The following is a 20,476-nucleotide window of genomic DNA, read 5'->3' as shown; positions in this document are numbered from 1 at the left end:
GGACTAACCACATTTTAAATTCTCAATAGCCAAATGGGGCTATGGCTACTGTGCTGGATAAGAGAAGATACAGAAACTGCTATCACTGCAGAAAGTTCTATGGGACAGTACTGGTGAGATATCTCAAACTACTATTCTACTTCATTATAAGTAATATATGCTTATATTTATAATATAATATATAATATAATTTATAATATAAGCATACATTATTTAATATATAATATTTATGTTATATAATCTAAAAACTTAGAAGGTATGGCCTAAATATCCATTTTCCAAAAATCATAATGGATTATGGAGTATAAATTATTAAAATAAAGGATATGAAATGTTACTATCAAATATATGTGATTTAAAAGAGTATATTAATTTTAGATGTTATCATCTGTGAAGGGCATTTGAGGTATAGGGCAACTTTACAGGGCAGAATAATTGTAAATGAAGGTAAAACAACCTCTAAGACTTTTCTGTAGTGCAAATCGTAAATAGATCATGTTGCAGACAGTCAGAAACCATAAAACTTCTCAGAAGAGACAAAGAATTCAGGAAAGGAATTAAATGCTTAGCTCTAGGAAGCTGCAGACTTTATATCTCAAATGAAAACTTCCTATGGACAGAGGCTGTGAAGAGAGCACTTTATAGGCCTCAGATTAAATTTAGTGGGACTCAAGCCAAAACAAAGATGGACCCCAATTTAGCACAGTAAAAACGGCTGATTGATAAGAAAGGAGGGGGACCTTAATTACTGAGGGCAGAGGAGGAAAGTACCAATATGAAAGAGAAATAAATGAGTAACACCCAAACAGATTCTCCCTTACACAATGCTACAAGGAAGTAAACTAAAGGGATTAAGCCTAGCCTGGTCTAAACAAGAAGTGATAAACATGGAAACTGCTAATTAAGGCTGTGATAAGTAAGAGCCACTTTATCAGGTCAGACAACATGGGTAGATGCAGAAATGTTCTAATCAAATAAAGGAAGAGGAGCTGGCCAAGAATGGAGGTATAATAATAAGCCAAAATACCTTCTAACAAAAGAAATTAAAAGCACTTACCACTGGGCTGAATTTATCTCCCTGCTGTTTCTTAATTGAGCCAACATTCTATGGAAACCAAAAGAAAAAAAGAAACAAAATTAACAATAAAAAATGATCCTTATGATTTTAAGGAATATCCAATTTCTTATTTACCTCAAAACGTAAGTTAAAATTCTCAAAAATTCACCAGTGTAAACTAACATACATAAATTTGCTAACTTCTAAACAAATGGGCAGCTTCTGTTAACCAGTCACTGGATTATTCTTAACACATTTGTAAACTACTGAGAGCCCTCCTCTATATCAAATAACAAAGACTCCTCTATCTACCATTAAAAAACCATTATTTGATCTTACTGAGAAATAATCAAGGTTTTTCCAAGCAAATAAACTCTAATCATAAATTATATTTAAATTTAGTAGTTTTTGACGGTTCTATGTGGCAGAAACTTTGAATGCTTATCAGATTCTATTCCCTCTTTCCAGAATTATTCTCTCATAGTGGTAACAGACCCAGCTAAATACCTACTTTTGAGCTTTCCAAGAAGGGTGGACAGGGGACAGGCAGATGACGCCGTTAATATCAATGACATACACTCAGAAGTCTGCTTTAGGGATGGAATGAAGGTTGCTTCTGGGGAAAAAAATCCACTTTCCTTATCCAAAGCCAGATGTGAACCTATGTCTACTGCAACAACCATCCTATGACCATAAGTCATCAAGCATGAGGATTAAAAACCAATCAATAAGGCTGACAGAGTAGAACCACAAAACAAGCTGTGGATGTCTAATAGCCCCTTGCTGTTAGAATTAGTGGAACCAAGGCTAACTAATGCCTGCTTCTTCTATTTGCTTAAACCATTGCTAGGTTTCTATACCTGTAGCCAATAAATTCCAAAGTAAGATAACCTAAAACCCAAAACAATAGCATTAATTAAAAATATATACATCATAAATAATCTTTTTCTTAAAAGTTCAGTGATATTAATAAATGTGTTTCAGAGTTTTATAGAGTCACACATCAGGCTATTTTTCTCTGTGCTAAATGGTTTAGGATTACTAAATTGTTTAATCTTCACAAATTCTACATATAATATACTCCACAAACAATATCTTTTGTGTGTAGCAAGCAAAGATGGCCACTAAATCTGTCCTTCAATATACTCCCACATATGCTGATAGTCTGGTAGAATGAAACTGCCAATAAACTGAGATAAAATAAGACTATGGAAAGAGCAGGTTGGAGAGGAGAGAGATGAGAGGGTTGTGTTTAGAAACTTTAGTTTGAAATACCTGAGAATGTCCTAGTGGGATTCTGAATAGATAGTCGGATATGCGTATTCAGAGATGTGAGAAAGAAATCCAAGCTGAGGATATAAAATTGGAAGTCATCTGCTTAGAGATGATATTTAAAGCAATGAATTTAGATGAAAGGACCAAGGGCATGACTACAGACAGAAAAGAGAACAGGTCCAATGATGAACACCCTGAGGTATTATAAAAATAAGTCAGAAAGAAGACACAAAACCAGCAAAAGACACTGAAGAGAAGCAGAGTCCAGAGAAAGCACACAAAAAAACTGTGATATCCTAAAAGTAAAAAGAAAAAAATGTTTCAAGGAGGAAGAAATTATCATCTATGTTAATAAAAACTTAGAATTGCCACTGTGTAAGTAATGCAAAGGTCAATCATTATTTTGACAAGATCTCTTATTGTGGAGGGGATTCAAGAGTATAACTTGGCATAACAAATACAGACAACTCAGGTAGTTTGACTACAAAAGATATTAGAAAAATAGAGCAGTAGTGAGGGTAGAACGTAAATCAAGAGTCACAACAGTGGATTTGTAGGCAGATGGAAATAATCTAGTTAGAGAAAGAGAAGAGTGCATTGATAAATTTTTATAAAGAGATTTAGGCAACAATTCATAAGCTTTCCTAGCAAAATCTCTCACCAATAAGGAAGCTGCTTATGAGGATGAAAACAAAAGAAACTCTGGGTGCAATGGTATAACTAGCTAAATAAAATTCACTTGGGGTATTTTTCAAAAGTATAGATTACCACACCTTCTAGAGATTCTGCTTTTGGAGATTAGATATAAAACTCAAGATTCTTCATCTAAAACAAAATGCTGATGTGATTCTTTTTTCCAACAGTCAACAATAGTCAATATATGGTCAATCTTATTTCGTCTATTCTTAAATCATTATTTTTTCTCCCTCCCCATCCTCTACTATTATTGTGACAAACTCTCAGTTTGAGAATTACTATAACAACTGAAAAGTGAAATCGCTATAAAGGCTTTTTTTTTTTTTTAATACAGTATATTTCCCTACTGATCTAAAGAGATCACAAGTTATATCTGGCTAGGTTTAAGAGAAATCTTATGTTGGAGCAATCTTTCTAAATGAGTTCAGAAGTGGAAATGGACAAAGGTCCTCGGGCATGCCCACAGCTATTAGATGGTATTTAATGGTTATGTAAGATCATTTTTGTTTGATCATGGCTATCACGGTGTTTGCTAATCTATATCTGGTGTACCTGTGTTTAGTTCTGAGGCATTTTATGGACATTATTAACCTATTACTAGTAAGTACATGAAGAGTAAACAATGAAAACAGTGATATGAAAAAGAATAAGAACATGAAGATAAGAAACTTATGTAATGAAAAAATAAATGCTGTAGTAAGAGCATTTGATACTGAAGGACAAATCAATAACTATTGTATAAAAGGTGCTACAACATATATGGCAAGAAATGAGGAAAGGAGACTGATGAAATAGCTGTTTCACATTTATATAGCTATAAAAATCAATATCAATGTCTAACTCCTAGCTTAATTCTAATCCAATAGAAAGCCTAGTTTCTTTAATATCGGCACTGTTAATCAAAATTTCATATTAAACCATGGTTAGCCTAAACATGTTTAAAAAAATCTTACTATGGAATAAAGTAGTAGACATACATACGGAAGTTACTGAGGAGTTCCTACATTTGCAGAAATTTCCATTTTTATATTTTTACATATAAATGACATAACAAAATGGACAGATCCTTAGGCAAATACATACATCTATATAACCAACATTAATCAAGATACAAACTCTTTCCATCCCCCCAGAGTCCCCATGTGCTACTTTCCAGTCAACACTCTGACCAAGGAAACATGACTTGAATAAGATACAAAAGCGCTAAAATGTTTGTGTACAAGTGTTATGAGAATGTAGGCTCTTTTTGGAGAAGAGAGTGATCAAATTTTGTATATGGGAGGAAAGCAAATTATTGTGCAAGAGGATACACTGTATTGGAAAATGATTCTCCATGAACATCTCACATTTCTGCTTGGTCTTGGTTCTCTGAGCAATGTCATTTATAGCCAATTTAAGATGTTTGTATAAGGAGACATTCCAAGATAATGCTTAGCCACACTGAGACAGTCCAACATCCTCTCTCCAGAGAAGATTTGCTTAAATTCCAGGGTGAAAATAAGGTGTTTGTCTCCAGAGGACAAGAGAGACAGGTCACGATTAGTCCTCTGTAAAATCGGAGTTTCCTAATTTAGGTTTCTTCTCCTGTAATGCACACCACTGCTTGAGCAGGTATCATCTGACCTTCGTTGTATCACCCTGTGAAGATTTAGGCTCAGGTAATTGACACGAGATATTGCCTTGGTTGCTGCTTTTGTAGTAATAAATTCTGTTTCTGATTTGGCAGCCTTGTTTTCTGGCAAGTTAACAAGCTAGCTAGCTTATAAGTAGGCTAAAATTTCAGACACTTTACTATTTTTGATTTAACCACCATAAATTAAGAAACATGGCCATAATGTTTTATACCACCTAAGATCAACATATCAAGTCTAATTCCCTATTCCTTGAATTTGGGCTGGACTTGTGACTTGCTTATATAACTCAAGTGTCAAAAGTTTGCTGAGCAAGTTAACAGTGCCTATGGTTCAAGAAGATTTACAATTTCCAACTCTACCTTCTTTGAATGCTACCCTGAGAACATGATAGCAAAGAAGCCTGGGATGAAAGACCACATGCTGATTCACAACTTCAAAAGAAATATAAATTGCTATTGTTTTAAGTCATCAATCTTCCTAAGTTAATCAACTGTACTGATTTTTTTCAAAGAGGAAGCCTTATACTTGTTCATTTCCTTATGTTTTCCATTTCATTGACTTCAGTTTTCTCTGTTTTCTGCCTTTTATTTATTTGAATTTAACTGTCTCTTTTTCTGACTCACAGGGTAAAGCTTAATTGATTCTAATACTTTCTTAAGATTTAAGGTGCACTTCGTAAATTTTGATGTTGCTTTTTGTTGAATTCCTTGAAAAGATTTTCTAATTTCCCATTTGATTTATTCTTTTACCCATGAGTCATTCAGAACTATCTTAATTTCAAAACATCTGGGGATCTCCTAAACCTCATTTTGTTACTAATTTCTAATTTAATTCCACTATAGCCTGAGAACATACTATGATTTCAAACCTTTGCAATATGCTGAAGTTTTTCAACAGCCTCACATAACATCTATCTTGGTGAGTCTTCGATGTACACATGAATGTTGCATTCTGCATCTCTTGGGTATAGTGTTCTATAAATATCAATTAGGTTAAACTCGTTGATAGTGACGTTCAAATCTATATCCTTACCAATTTAAGGCACTTTTCCTACTAATTACTGAAAAGTATTGAGATATCTAACCATAGGTGTAAATATGTCTATTTTTCCTTTTATTTCTGTCAATTTTTATTTCATGTATTCTGAAGTTCTGTTATAAAGTGAATACACACTTAGGGTTCTTGTATCTCCTTGAAGAATGGATCCTTTTATCATAAGATGTTCTTTTTCTCTTCTAATAGTCTTTGTCTTGCCTGATATCACCACAGCGTAGGAGCTTTCTTTTAAATGTTAATATGGTATTTCTTTGTCCATCTATTACTTTTAACAAAATTTGTTTTTATATTTAAAGTGCCTATTTGTATCAAACATATAGTTGGGTGTTGCTATTTCATCCAATCTGACAATTTCTATGTTTTGATGTTGCACTTAGTCCATTTATATTTAAAATAATTATTGGTGTGGCTTAATTTAAATCCATTACATTACTATTTATTTTCTATTTTTTTGTTCCTTCTTTTTTCCTGCCTTCAAATAAAGTTGCTTTCTTTTTCATATTATCTCATTTTATGGCCTTTTAGTTATACTTTTTTGGGATCTGCTCTAGAAATATTCAGTATACATTCTTAATTCATCACGGTCTGCCTCAACTATTATACCACTTTATGCATGATCTAAGAAATGTAAAAGAGTATAATTTATACTTACATTTACTCTCTCCCATATGTCATGCTACTGTCATATATGTTACTTCTACATGTTATAAAACCCGTATTTTTTTGCTTTACACTATCGACTGTCATTTATATAAACTGAAAAACTAGAAAGGAGACTTTCATATTTTTCATTTCATTTACCATTTCCTGCACTCTATTTCTTACTATATATTTGCTGTTAAGCACATTTGAACAGTTTTTTTAAAGATAGTGTATTTTTCAGTTCGAGAATCTGCATTTGGCTCTTTTTCAGTTTCCATTATTCTCCTAAAATACCCAATCCCTCACATACTATCCTGTAAATTGCTTTAAAATCATTGTCTCCTAATTCTGATAATTGGGTCATCTATAAATCTGCTTTTGTTAACTGTTTTCTCTTAATTACACAATATTTTCCCATTTCTTTGTATATTTCATAATTTTTCATAATATTCTAGATGCTTTTTGTAAGTTGAGAATTATGTATAGTATTAAGTTTTCCTTATTTCCCAGAGTCTATGCTCTTCTCTCAGTTAGGAATAATAATTCAGATTCCTAGTAGAGTCAATTTGAACAGGGACTGGCTGCAGCTTTAATCACATTGAATTCACCTGTGATCAACCCCTCATTTCCCTATCCCCAATCACAGCCACCTTTTGACCTTATCAAAATTTGAAGTAGGAAAAATTTGGGCTGCAGAGTTCCAGATTTTTTGGTTCAGTGTACCTTTACAGTCAACTCCAGCAAGGTCTCACAATTCAAGAACCATTATAATTTTCAGGACTACACATTTTTCTAAGCCTTTTAATCCCTCCTCTACTGCTACTACAAGGCAAAATTCAAGGTAGATGGATTTAACAGGCTTAATTAAGGATTTTATTTTGCTTTTGTCGCTCTGTCAGATTCCCATCCCTTCTCAAAAGCCCACACTGTCATTTGAGGATTGGATGATTTATCTTGATCTCTTCAGTCTTTCCATTTATGGCAAGTACTACTTCTCCACCCAAAACAATTACCAGGCATGTGCCCCAGGAAGGGAAACTACCACATTCTTCGCTCACTTATGAGCGGTTACAGTTGATGGAAGTCAGTTCACTAAGATTTGCTTGATTTCACTCATTTTTGCTAGCTGTATTTTTTTAAGCATTTTTAGTCTTTCCAGTTTTTTTTCTTATCTTCACCAGAGGACCAAAGGTTGTGTGTGTGTGTGTGTGTGTGTGTGTATCTTCCTATATTCTAAATAGAAACAGGAATATCAAGAGATATCTAGTGTAGACGGAACTGTTCTAGATACAGAAAAGCTCTTCATATGGAAGATACACAGTGTGACTCACCCTTTTGTGAAGGAAACTTCACAAAGAAAAATCATCAGAATTCTCTTCCATCTCAGTTTAGGAAGAATAATATAATTTATGGAACAACAAAAAGGCCTAGTTACTTTTACAGAAAAAAAATCTTTCATTCCACAATTAGAAATGACTACAAATGCAAACATCCCACATAGACTTGGTTTACTTAACTCTGAAAGCCTAACATTATTAGATCATTCTATAATCAGAGGGAGGAATTAGAGGGAGAATGAGAAAAGAAAGCTCAATATGGCTCATAACCAAACATGGGGAAGGTGAAACAATGCAGAAAAGGAATACTGGTGATCTGCATGTAAATTTCAATTGTTTTTATATATTTGGTTCTGTTCATCAATAGGTCAATAAAAGTTGTGCAAGGAGATGTGTGGCAACATGTATCACAAATGTATATCCACAATGATGTTGCTTAAAGTGGTAGGGAAATTAAATCTTGGCATTATTTCAAACCTAGAAATAGCTTCCTCATACAGTCTTGGCTAGATTCTAAATCCCATAACACACAATCCTGTGGCAGGTTTAACTTCCTCTGTGTAATTTCCTTATTTCTCTGTATTCCTAGTGTTCTCTATGCCAAAGTAACTGACAATCTCTTTAGTTTCTGCTAATGACTTGTAACAATTTCTTTTCCTCCTTGAACTCATTTAGGATGATCTGGGGAACCCTGATGGGAAATAGAATATGGTCAACTACACCAAAGAGATCCTAGTTCTCTCAATTTATGCCAACCTCTTAACACATTATAGTGACAGCACAGATCTTGGTTCTGTATCTATATAGACTCCCTTGGTGGTCATCCAGTTTCAAGTCCTAAAAATATTATCAACTCTTTAAATGCTAAGTACTCCAATGACATTTGTCTTAGTTTAGGTTCTCCCAAAAGCAAAGGCTGAAGTAAGGACTTGAGTGCAAATCGTCTGTCTAGAAAATGACCTGAGGGAGCAGGAAGAGTAAAACAGAGATGAAGAGAAAACCAATATAAGGAAAGGTATATCATCAAAGTCATCCCTAAGGACAACAGGAGCTTGCTCATTCTGCTTAAACCTTCTGAGAAACACACTGGAGATGTCTTAAAATTGTCTGCCTACAGGATAAGAGGTGAGTTGCTGTTATCCATCTGCACCTGTCTCCCACTGATTAAGAATTGCCTCTGTGGGCATTAACTTTCCTTCACTTCCAGCCCATGCTTGCTTTCTGGTCTGCTCCCACAGCAGAGAAATCACTGGGATCCACTATCACTAGGAAGATCAGTCTGAGGTGATTGTGAGCTCACATGGTACTGTTTCTTGAATCTAGAGTTAAAAATCAGAGGTGAGTCAGGAGTATGTGATGTAGGCACCAGAATGGCCTGCTGCACTGAAGACTGGACCACTCAATGCTAATGCCAGACTTGCATATCCAACCCCCTATTCTATGACTCCATTTAGTGGAGAGATTTAAAGGAAAAAGCAGGAAGTAATGATTTGGAAAGAGTGAAGATGATGAATGAATCCATGAGCTGGTTCTGTTTTTGATGGGAGTAGCAGAATATAAACATTAAGAATAGACAATTTCCCAGCAAGTCTAAAGATACAAAACATACCAGTGGGAATCATAATGGGAATTTAACAGAGCAGCTAAAAAGCACTTTTGTATTTGAGTAAATGTAGACCTTTATCATATACTGCAAAACAAAGAAGCATTTTTAAAATACTACGAAGTTCAAATATATAGTGATATGTTTTAAATTTCACATGACTTTCTATAAAAAATATAAGTTACAAAACTATCTTAAGAAATAGAAAATCATGGATGAAATTTAAAGGTTTGTCAATAAATTATTTCTCTAAAAGACACTAAGTATCCAAGCACTTGTGAACTTTCAAGGAATGGAATTTAATCCCAAGGTTCAGAGCTCATAAGAAATATGAAAAAATTCACAATTCATGTTACAAATGCAACATAATTGATACCAACCCCTATCAAAGTTAACATAAGTATTCATTTACTATTCATATTCAAGGATACTTTAAAAAATCCTAAATTACATAAAAGAAACTCAAATGCAGTAGTAATACTACACATGACTAAGGAGAATAAATTCTAAGAATGCCAAAATGAATAAACATGAAAAAACCTATTAACTGTACATCACACAAATAGATGAAATTAAAAAGAATATCAGCCCTACCAAACAAGTAAAAAAAAACAACTCAAAGGAGAAAATATTTGTAAATCATACATCATAAAAGACTTGTATATACAATACATAAAGAACTCTTGTCTACAGCCATGCTACCTTGAACAGGCCCGATCCTGTCAGATCTCAGAAGCTAAGCACGGTCGGGCCTGGTTAGTACTCAGCTGGGAGACCACCTAGGAAGACCGGGTACTGTAGGTGTAAAAATTAAAAAAATAAAAATAAGGGATTGTAAGATGACAAAGTCCTTTTAGTTTGTGAGGTCAACCAAGGGTTGCCTCACCTAAAAAAGAAAAAAAAGAAAAAAAAAGATAGAACTCTTACAACTCGATAATAAAGACAAATAAAGAAACTTTAAAATGGACAAAAGATTTGAATAGGCATTTTTTCCAAAGATACACTAATGGCTAATAAGCACATGAAAAGATGCTCAACACATCATTAGTTATTAGGGAAATATGAATCAAAACCACAATGAGATAAAATTTTACACCAGCTAGGGATGGCTATAATAATAATAAAAGGGGGAAAAAAATGCAATAACCAGCATCAGAGAGGGTGTGGAGAAACTGGAATCCTCATACAATGCAGATGAAAATGTAAATTGGTGCAGTCACTTTTGTAAAACATTTTGGCAGTTCATCCAAAAAAGTTAAACATAATTACCATAGGACTCATCAATTCTACTCCTGGGTATATAACCAAGAGAATTAAAAACACATGCTTTTAGAAAAACTTGCAACTACTGTTCACAGCAGCATTATCCATGGTGGCCAAAAATTAGAAACAATCTAGTATCAATTAATGATTGGCTAAATAAAATGTTATATATCCAAAGGAATATTATTCAGCTGTAAAAAGAGATAAACTATTGACACATGACATGGATGAACTGAGGAAACATTATGCTACGGTAAAGAAGCCAGACACAAAAGGCCACATAACGTACTTATGATTCCATTTTTAGGAAATGTCCCTAACAGACAAATTCATTGAAATAGAAAGCAGATTAGTGGTTGCCAGGGTCTAGGGACAGAGGTAAACAGGAGTGGCTGCTAATGGATATGGGATTTTGGGGAATAAGATAGTGATGATGGTTGCAGAGCCTTCTAAATGAAGTAAAAATTACTGACACACACTTTAAAACAGGTGAATTCTATTGTGTATGAATTAGAGCTCAACTGAAAAACAGCTTTTTTAAAAAAGGAACATACCAGGATACCAGTTAACGCCACTATTATGTTTTTTTATGTTGTGTGTATACTTCCCTAGAAACTGACCCAAACCTGTTGAAAAGCATGACCCGATTTAAGAATCCTGGACAGGCCTGAGTGCCATAGTGCTTGAAATTCCAACATTAGTTATTTATTTTAGACCCTCTCCAAACAACCTCTATTAAAACACGAACTCACTTGCTGAAGACAAGGCTCTAACTTCTTAAGGTGAATTTCTTTATATTTTTTCCTAAGTTTGAGAAGGAACCACGAGCAAATAACAGGAAAAAAGGTAAAAATCAGCAAAAACCAAAAACAAAACAAAACACCACATGAGAGGCCTGTTTGAAATACTCATTTTTCACTAAAGCTAATATGTTTGCTTTGGCGTTAACTTAGCCTGGGTATGATCATAAACATTGTAAACCTTCCAAAGAAAACCAGAACACTCTTGACACTTTGTTATAGAAGGATGAAAAGCTTAATTATTAACACTATAAGGAAAGCTTAAAAATGCCACATGATCAAAGTCTTATCTATTAAAAGGTTCACTTTTAGTAGGATTCAGATTAATAACTTAAGTATAATATCTGTAATTCTATTAAGCCATCCTAAACATCTCTTAGGGCTGAAGACTCATTTAGTTTTTAAGTAAAATAGTATCATATATGTAGAGAAGGCTAGAAGAAATACAAAAATTTAATTTTCTTCTACTAATCAAACATACCTTTTCTTTTTTTTTTTTTAAACATCACTTAGTCATCTATTTATTGACTGTTTTACTACTAGAGTATTGTGAGAACATAAAGTATAATATGTGGTTCTCTGATCTTAAAGGACTTAGAAATGTAGTAGGGAAATTCATTTTTAAAAGTCAGACTGAAGGGCAACAGTTAAAATGGCACCTGGTTAAAAATTTGCTAGAAAGCATGGAATAAACATTCTGGTAAGATGTCTGAACATCTTTGTTATTATTATGTACGAGAACAAAGTTTGGGCTTTGAAGAAATCCAAAGTGTTAGAAAGAAATCACTATAGAAGAGAATGTCCATCTTAAAACATTATTCTATGTTGTGCTCACTTTTATAAACTATTTCACTTAACCAAGTGGAATTAGGAACTCCTAACTGTTGACATTCGTAAAGTTATAAGTGTCTGTGTCTTAAAGTCAGAATTTAAATTAAGGTTTAGTGATTAAGGCTCACTACTTGATGACAAAGTATAAACAAAAATGAACATTTATTCATTGCTACTCTGTGCTGAGTACTCTGCTAAATGCTTACATGCATCATCTCATTTACCACTCAGAATAACCCTGTAAAGTAGGCTCTAGTTTTATCCCCATTTCACAGATGGGGGAGGCTGCTCATTAAGTTTACACAGTTTTTTCCCCCAGCTATCCAGTTTACTTTACACCACTTTACTTTTATACTTCTATGAAAGACTTAAGTTAGTACTTGTTTTCTCTAACCAAAAGAAATCCAAAGAGGATTTTTGCTTTTACAAAAAAAGGTGAAAAGCGAATACAGTGTTCAGCATTTGTTTTGCACTGAGCCATAACAGAGGCAGTAGTGCACACCCCAAGCAATGAATGGCACACCACCAAGCTCCTTCCCCAGGAACTACACTCAGCATCTCAAGCATCAAGCTGTTATAGCTTTGAACTGTGTCTGTATGCATCTCTGCTTTATTTAAATTTAGTTTGTGCATCTGTTAGCAAGATGTGTCCTAAGGTATCAGAAAAGGCTAAGAGAGCTCAAAAGGGTTTTACTATTAGAGTAAAACTGGACATAACTAAGCACTTCAATCATGGTGAATGAAATAAAGGTTGTATGTGTTATTTGGCATGAATTGTTAGGGTTTTTTGCAGTCTGGGAATGATCAAAAAAATTTTCCATATAAGTCAGTGGTAACTGCTTCTCCATTTATGCCATTTCAGTTTATAAAAGTTTTCATAGAACACTCCACTTTCAGACTCTACTTTCAATGGGGAAAACCTGTATTAGGAGGGTGGCCGAGCTCCTGAGCTCAGCCCTATTGGCTCCACAGTCCCATATCTTAACCACTGTGAATCTCTGTAGACACACCCTATCTATTAAAACCTCTGGGGCTTATGTAATTCACATGTGTGGAATTAGCCTTGATTTTTCAAATATTACTTCTGAAAGTACTTTCGTTTAGTAACAAATTTCTTTAAAATTCTATTTAGGAAAAGGAAGTGGGGAAATGTTAGAGTAGCTAAGAACTGCTGGTGCTTTGTGTCACATTCATTCACATACACTGAACTGATATTCCTCTATTACGTATATTTTATGTACATTTAAATGTGAAATGTGAACGAAGGTCACAGGACAAATAAGAGATAAGTCTGAAGACTCAAAGTATAATAGCGTTCCATAACATCAATGATTCTCAGTGAGTGTAAGGACACTTTTGGTTCAAAAATGTCAAGGACCAACATGATAACACTTTCAACATTCCTGTTGATAAAACACTTATATGTATATGAATTTGGGAGACTTTGCAACAAAACCCCAATGGCCTATGTGTGGGAACCATTCTAAAATTTCAGTACAGATGTTCTATCTATACCAAAATGGATAGGGGGAAAGTGACATAGCAGACACCTTTAGAATTACTTCCCAATTCACAATGACCCCTCCTTTTTCTGAGAAAGGGTGACTTCTAACTCATAAAATACTTACATGCAATTTAAAAAATATAACCCTAAAGGCAACACAATGAAGCAGAAACAGTCTTATCAACAAATGGTACCAGAACAACTGGACATCCACATGCAAAAAAAAAAAAAAAGAAGAAGAAGAAGAAGAAGAAGAATCTAGACACAAACCTTATACCTGTCTCAAAAATTAACTCAAAATGAATCATAGGCTTAAATGTACAACACAGAAGTGTAAAACTCCTAGAAGATAATGTTGGAGAAAAGCAAGATGACCTTAAGTATGGTGAAGATTTTTTAGATATACCACACCAAAAGCACAATCCATGAAAGAAAAAATATGCTGGACTGCACTAAAATTACAAACTTCTGCTCTGCAAAAGGCAATGACAAGAGAATAAGGCAAGCCACAGAATGGCTTCACATCCTATTAAAAGTCACCTTGAAACTTATTTTTAAGAATATCAAAAATAATAGTCAAAATAAGTCCAATTGAACATACAGGGAATCTATTTTTTTAATGCTGCTCTTGAAGTATCATTTTAAAAGATCTCCAGAGTCCCGCCCCCCTCGCCCCGCTCCGCCCCTTGCCCCAAATGCTAGAAAGTTTTGCAGCAAGCAAACTGCATAAGAGGCTGAACGGCACAATGGATTCTGACAAAGAATGCCTTTGTACTTGAGTTTCTTTATTTACTGGAATAAAGGTAGTGCTACTTACAGACTAGAAACAGAATTAAGTAGAAGGACTTATATATTTATTCTCTGTCTTCTTCCCTGAGCCTAGAACAGTACTTAGCACAAGGCAGGTGCTTAAATGCTGTTGTTATATATAATGTCTAAGAATCTAGATTCAATTTATCATCCAGAAATTGCCTCAAATCCTTGCTCCTACAAGGGAAGCTGAATAGATAGGTGAAACACTATTGTGTAGAAAGAAACTGTGCTCTTGTAAACTAATACACTAAAATCTCTTCACCTTGTATACAATTCAAAGAAATACTCAACTCTGAAAAAGGTGCCCAACAAAATCATATACTGCAATCTTTGGCAGGCAGTAATAGGTAAAAAAGTAGATAAAGAGTAAAGAAGAATTTTGTCCTTTTAAGGTAAATGTTACTTCAGTATGATGAGTACATCTAAACTAATTCAACAAGTAAAAACTGAGAATCTATTAATTATGTGTTGACTACTATGCTATGAAAAAGCCAAATGGAAACGCTATAAAATCCCATCAATAATTACAGCAGAGCTACATCAAAGAAAATTATATAATTATTAAAATGATGTCTTTTTATGCATAAATGAAAATTGCTCATAATAAAAGAACTAGAAATAATTTTTTAACAAAAAAATATATAACTTTATGCATATACACTCAAGGTTAGGACGACTAGAAAGAAATACAACAAAATATTAAGAGATTATTTCAGAGAGGTAGAACTACGTATTTTTATTTTCTATTTTGTACCTTTCCTCGTTTTAAAAAATGCCTATACATACAAATATTTCCAACTGATTTTCAACAAAGATGCAAAGCAATTCAACAGAGGAAGAATGGAACCTTTTCAAGAAATAGTGCTAAAGCAACTGGACATCTATAGGCCAAGAAAGAACTGACTTAAATCTCGCACCTTATACAAAAAATTAACTCAAAACAGATCACAGATTTAAATGTAAAATGATAAAACTTTCAGAAAAATACATAGGAGAAAAATTTCAGGATACAGATAGGCAGAGTCTTAGATTTAACAAAAGTACAATCCGTAAGACTGACACTGGTATCCACAAAATTAAAAACCCTTGCTCTGTAAAAGATCCTGTTAAAAGAAATGAAAAGACAAGCTATAGAATGGGAGAAAATATTTGCAAATCACATATCCAAGGAAGGATCAGTATCAAAAATATGTAAAGAACTCTCAAAACTCAACAGTGTTAAAAAAAAAAAAAAAGTTCAATTGGAAAATAGACAAAAGACATGACCAGACATTGCAGTGATGAGACTATACAGATGGTAAATAAGCAGATAAAAGATGTTTAGCATCAGCCATTAGGGAAATGCAAAGTAAAAATATAAGATACCTCTACATACCCATAAGAATGCTAAAAATAAAAAAAATTAAAAAAAAGAAATAACAACAATACTAAATGCTGGCAAGGATGTGGAAAAACTAGACCTCTCATCACTGTTTATGAGAACACAAATGGAGGGCCACTCTGGAAAATACTCTGATAGTTGCTTATAAAACTAAATTCTACAACACAGCAATTATACTCTTAGACATTTATCCCAGAAAAATAAGGACTTGTCTTCACGCAAAAATCTATACATGAATGTTCATGGTAGCTTCACTCATAATAGCCAAAAACTGGAAACAACTTAGATATCCTTCAAGATGAAATGGTTACAACCATACTGTAGAATACCACTCAGTAATAATAATGAATCAACCATTACTATAAGCAACAACTTTAATGAATCTCCAGGAAATTAAGCTAAGTGCAAAAGCCAATCCTAAAAGTTACATACTATATGTTCCATTTATACCATTTTAAAAAGACAAAAATGAGGGAGTGGAGAAGTATGGGAGGGAGATGGGTATAACAGTAATAAAAGGGGAATAGGAATTCTTGTGATGATGGAACTATTATTCTGTATCTTGACTATCAATTCTATTATCCTGGTTGTGATAGTGTACTATAATTCTGCAAGATGTTGTCTCAAGGGGAAAATGGATAAAAAGTACACAAGAGCTCACTGTAGTATTTCTTACAACTGCATGTAAATCAACAATAATCAGAAAATAAACAGCTTAATTCCAAAGAGAAGCCTGAAAGGAAACATAAATTGGGGGAGAAGAGAAGACTGGCAGCATTTTTACTTTATCTAAAAAGGAAAATCTTTTAAAGTTAGGCTAACCAAGAACAACCAGAAACAATACAAAATTTTATATAGTGAGGTTTTAAATTAAATAGCTAACAACTTTTTAAAAGTTATGAATCCAAACTAACACTCTTAGAATAAAACATAGGGCAAAAAGCTTTATGGTATTGGATTTGACAATGAGTTCTTGGCTATGACACCAAAAGTAAGGCAATAAAAAGGAAAATTACACAAACTGGATTTCAAGAAAATTTTAAAAATATTTTTACATCAAGCCACTATCAACAGAGTAAATAAGAAACCACGGAATGGGAAAAATATTTGCAAATCATGTATCTGATAAGGCATAAATATCCAAAATATAGAGAATTCCTAAAGCTCAACAACAAAATGACCTGATTCAAATACAGGCAAAGGGTTTGAATAGACATTTTTCCAAAGAAGATATACCAATAAGCACATGAAAAAGATGTTCACTATCACTGGTCATTAGGGTAATGCAAATCAAAATTGAGATACCACCTCACAATCATTAGGATGGCTACTATACAAAACAAAATGAAAAAAAGAAAAGTGTTGACAAGGATGTGTTGAATTTAGACCCCCTGTGCACTATTGGTGGGAATGTAAAATAGTATAGCTATGGTGGAAAACAATATTGCAGATCCTCAAAAAATTAAAAAATTATCACGTGATCCAGCAATTCCATTTCTGGGTACATACCCTAAACAATTGGAAGCAAGGTCTCAAAGAAATATCTGCACATCCATGTTTATGGCACTATTATTCACAATAGCTAAAATATGACAGTTAAGCAAAACATGGTATATACAATGGAATTTTTAGCCTTAAAAAGGAAATTTTGACAGACACTACATGCATGAATTTTGAGGACATTATGCTAAGTGAAATAAACCAGACACAAAGACAAATATCATATGATTTCATTTATATGAGGCACTTAACATAGTCAAAATCATAGAGCTAGAAAGCAGAATAGTGGTTGCAAGAAGGTGGGAGGAAGAGGGAAGAAATGGGGAGCTATTGTTTAATGTATAAAAAATTCCAAGTGTGCTAGATGAATTCTAAAGATGGATTGTGCTGACTGATGCACAACAATGTGTACTTAATACCACTGAAATGTATACTTACAAATGGTTAAGAAAGTAAATTTTATGTTATGTGTATTTTACCACAAGTCAAAAAAATTTTTAAGTTATAAATCCAAAAAAGGAAAAACTTCTTAAATATCTGGGGAAGCTTCAACAGAAACAACAGTACTTGAATTGGGCTTGATGGCTGAGTATATCTTCCAAAGATATACTCAGTAGAAAGAGGCCCAGTAGGAGCTGTAGAACAGTAACTAAAAAATTTAGTGATGAGAATGGTTCCACTTTCGTTTGCCTATTTCTGATTTAAATTTTAATATTCCAGAAACTGGACATGAATTACAAAAAGTTTATCATTTCTTTAAAAGTCAATTTCTAAACATTCAATATAGGTAATTTCAACATCTATATTACATTATTCCTGTATACGTGCCAGTAAAATTTCGATCTTCTCAATACAAGTACCTTATTACATAGTATTCCCAATTCCTCCCTCTCGTCCCCTGTAACACTGTTGTCATTAATTAAATTATGCATAAACTACCACCACTGAGTACGTTGTTGTTATTATTAGCAACAATGGTGGATACATTTGTCAAAACCCAAAAAATGAACCTCACAAAGAGTAAACCCTAATGTAATGCAATGTGAGTTAATAATGTGTCAATATTGATTTACCAATTATTAACAAATGTACCACAGTTAACAGTAGGGAGAAGGTATGGGGGAGTGGAGAAAATGGGAACTCTACACTTTCTCCTGTTTTCCCGGAAACCTGAACCTATTCAAAAAGTAAAGTCTATTCTTAAACATCTGAAATTACAAATTACATACTGCTTTAAGAGAAATCTTACCATGGAACTTATTGGTTCAAACACTGATGTTAACATTTTTAATAAACTGGGCTGTATTCCAGTTACTTCTAAAATTAAGAATAATCATCTATGACAAACTGGCATCTGCCAAAACAGGGGGAAAAAAAGGGATATTAACCCAAGGTTTCCTCGTTTATGTTAATCCAGAACTTTTTTTCTATCACTCCTATTAAAGATATTTGGAAAATAGTGCTATTCTAGCTTCCAGTTATAAGTATAGTTCCGAAGAAAAAAATTGTAGTTCAGAGGATCTGATGCACAGCATTGTAATTGATTAGTTACCAACACTATGTTATATGCTTGAAATTAAATGTTCTCATCACACACACACACAAAAAGGTAACTATGTGATATGTTGGAGGTGTTAGGTAACCCAACAGTGGTAATCACACTGCAAAATATGTGTATCAAACCAATACACTGTACGCCTTAACCTTACACAATGTTATATGTCAATTATGTCTCAATAAAGCTGGAGGCGTGGGGCAGGGGGAGGGAGGGAGATGAGAATTGAAAGGAGGCACAAAATAAAATAAACATTTGGCACATAAAAAATCGTGCTGTTCTAAAGAAACCGTATATTTCAGAAAATACCTCGGAAAATGACGTTTATAAGAGAAACCAATAGTCAGGAAACCTGGATTTCTTTTTCTACTCTCACGTCACTAACAAACTAAATGACCTCTAGTATTTCACTTCCCTGTCTGGGCCAATAATTTCCTCTTCTGATAAAAAAAAAAGAAAAGGAAGAGTGATTACATACACTAGATAGATTATTTTTAAATAAGTCACTTTCAGTGCTAAAATCTATAGAATCTGGGAAAAATATCAGCATTCTGGAGAATATATCTTTCAATTACATCAAATTATCGATTAAATATATTACAAGGAAGGATAAAATCAAGGTCAGTAAAACATGTAAATTGACAAAAATAAACCCTAGGATGTAAGTTGTGGCAAAGATCTCTTAGGAAACATTTATTTGTATAAACTACCTAAGTAAAGAGTTTACTATTATAATCGAATAAAGGATGAAAATAACTGTGATTTAACGATACACATAATTATTACAGTGTATTGCAATAAATACTAAACAGTTCAAGGAAAATGTTTATTTAGTATTTTTTTTTTCCAGAGAGAAATCAAAAAGCAGTTAAGGAACAACAAGGTTCAAGAAGGCATTCTCATATCACTAAATACACCTTTCCAAGGGGCAGAACAATACTAGAGGGGACCAACTTCTACTTATATCCACCCAAGGATTTTTACTTCTCTAACAAAGATACTCAGTTAAACAAATTTTCTTTTTCTCCTTTCCATTCCCACAGCCAAACAATGCCAAAGAAAGCAAGTCCAGTATGATTAAATGGAAGCCCCTGGTCGCAATAAAAACTCCCTATTAATTACATTAATCAGACTGCTATCCTAATGTTGGAGGATGATCTTCAAGCAATGAAATAAAACTGAAGAATTTTATAGTTAAAAAAATGGGTTATTAAGTACCTGTTAGTATATACATTAAATTAAAAAATATCAGGGCATATATTTAATATATTTATGATTTAATTAAATAAAAGATACTATTATTACTAGTATAGCTATACTTATATACCTGGAAGATACAAGCATATCATCGAAAAATCTATTAGCAATTTTTTTAAGTCTTCAGTAGAATGTAGTAGGTAATAAATATGAAAAATCAATCCCCTCCCTCTATTTATATATCCAGATAAGAATATAATTAACAAAACAGCCCCATTCATACGTAACAGTAGCAGCTCTCACCTTCCCTCGAGTTTTTGGAAATAAAATAA

At 33.4% G+C, this 20,476-nt stretch overlaps 1 protein-coding gene and 1 pseudogene across 12 annotated transcripts in view; one reads left to right on the top strand and one right to left on the bottom strand.

The window, feature by feature from the left end:
• ERBIN (erbb2 interacting protein) overlaps positions 1-20,476 on the bottom strand; it is a 93,184-nt gene that overhangs the window by 61,320 nt on the left and 11,388 nt on the right. For all 12 annotated transcript variants that reach the window (XM_039870078.1, XM_039870090.1, XM_039870079.1 and 9 more), the window contains one exon: positions 1,058-1,105. The gene's annotated coding sequence lies outside the window, so the exon portion shown is untranslated. The remainder of the gene's footprint in view (positions 1-1,057; positions 1,106-20,476) is intronic.
• On the top strand, positions 9,986-10,104 carry LOC120608369 (uncharacterized; annotated as a pseudogene).

Source organism: Pteropus medius, unplaced genomic scaffold (genome assembly GCF_902729225.1).
Source record: "Pteropus medius unplaced genomic scaffold, Ma_sr-lr_union100, whole genome shotgun sequence".
Taxonomy (NCBI): domain Eukaryota; kingdom Metazoa; phylum Chordata; class Mammalia; order Chiroptera; family Pteropodidae; genus Pteropus; species Pteropus medius.
Note: the sequence above shows the minus strand (reverse complement) of the source record. Positions and strands in the feature narration are given on the sequence as shown.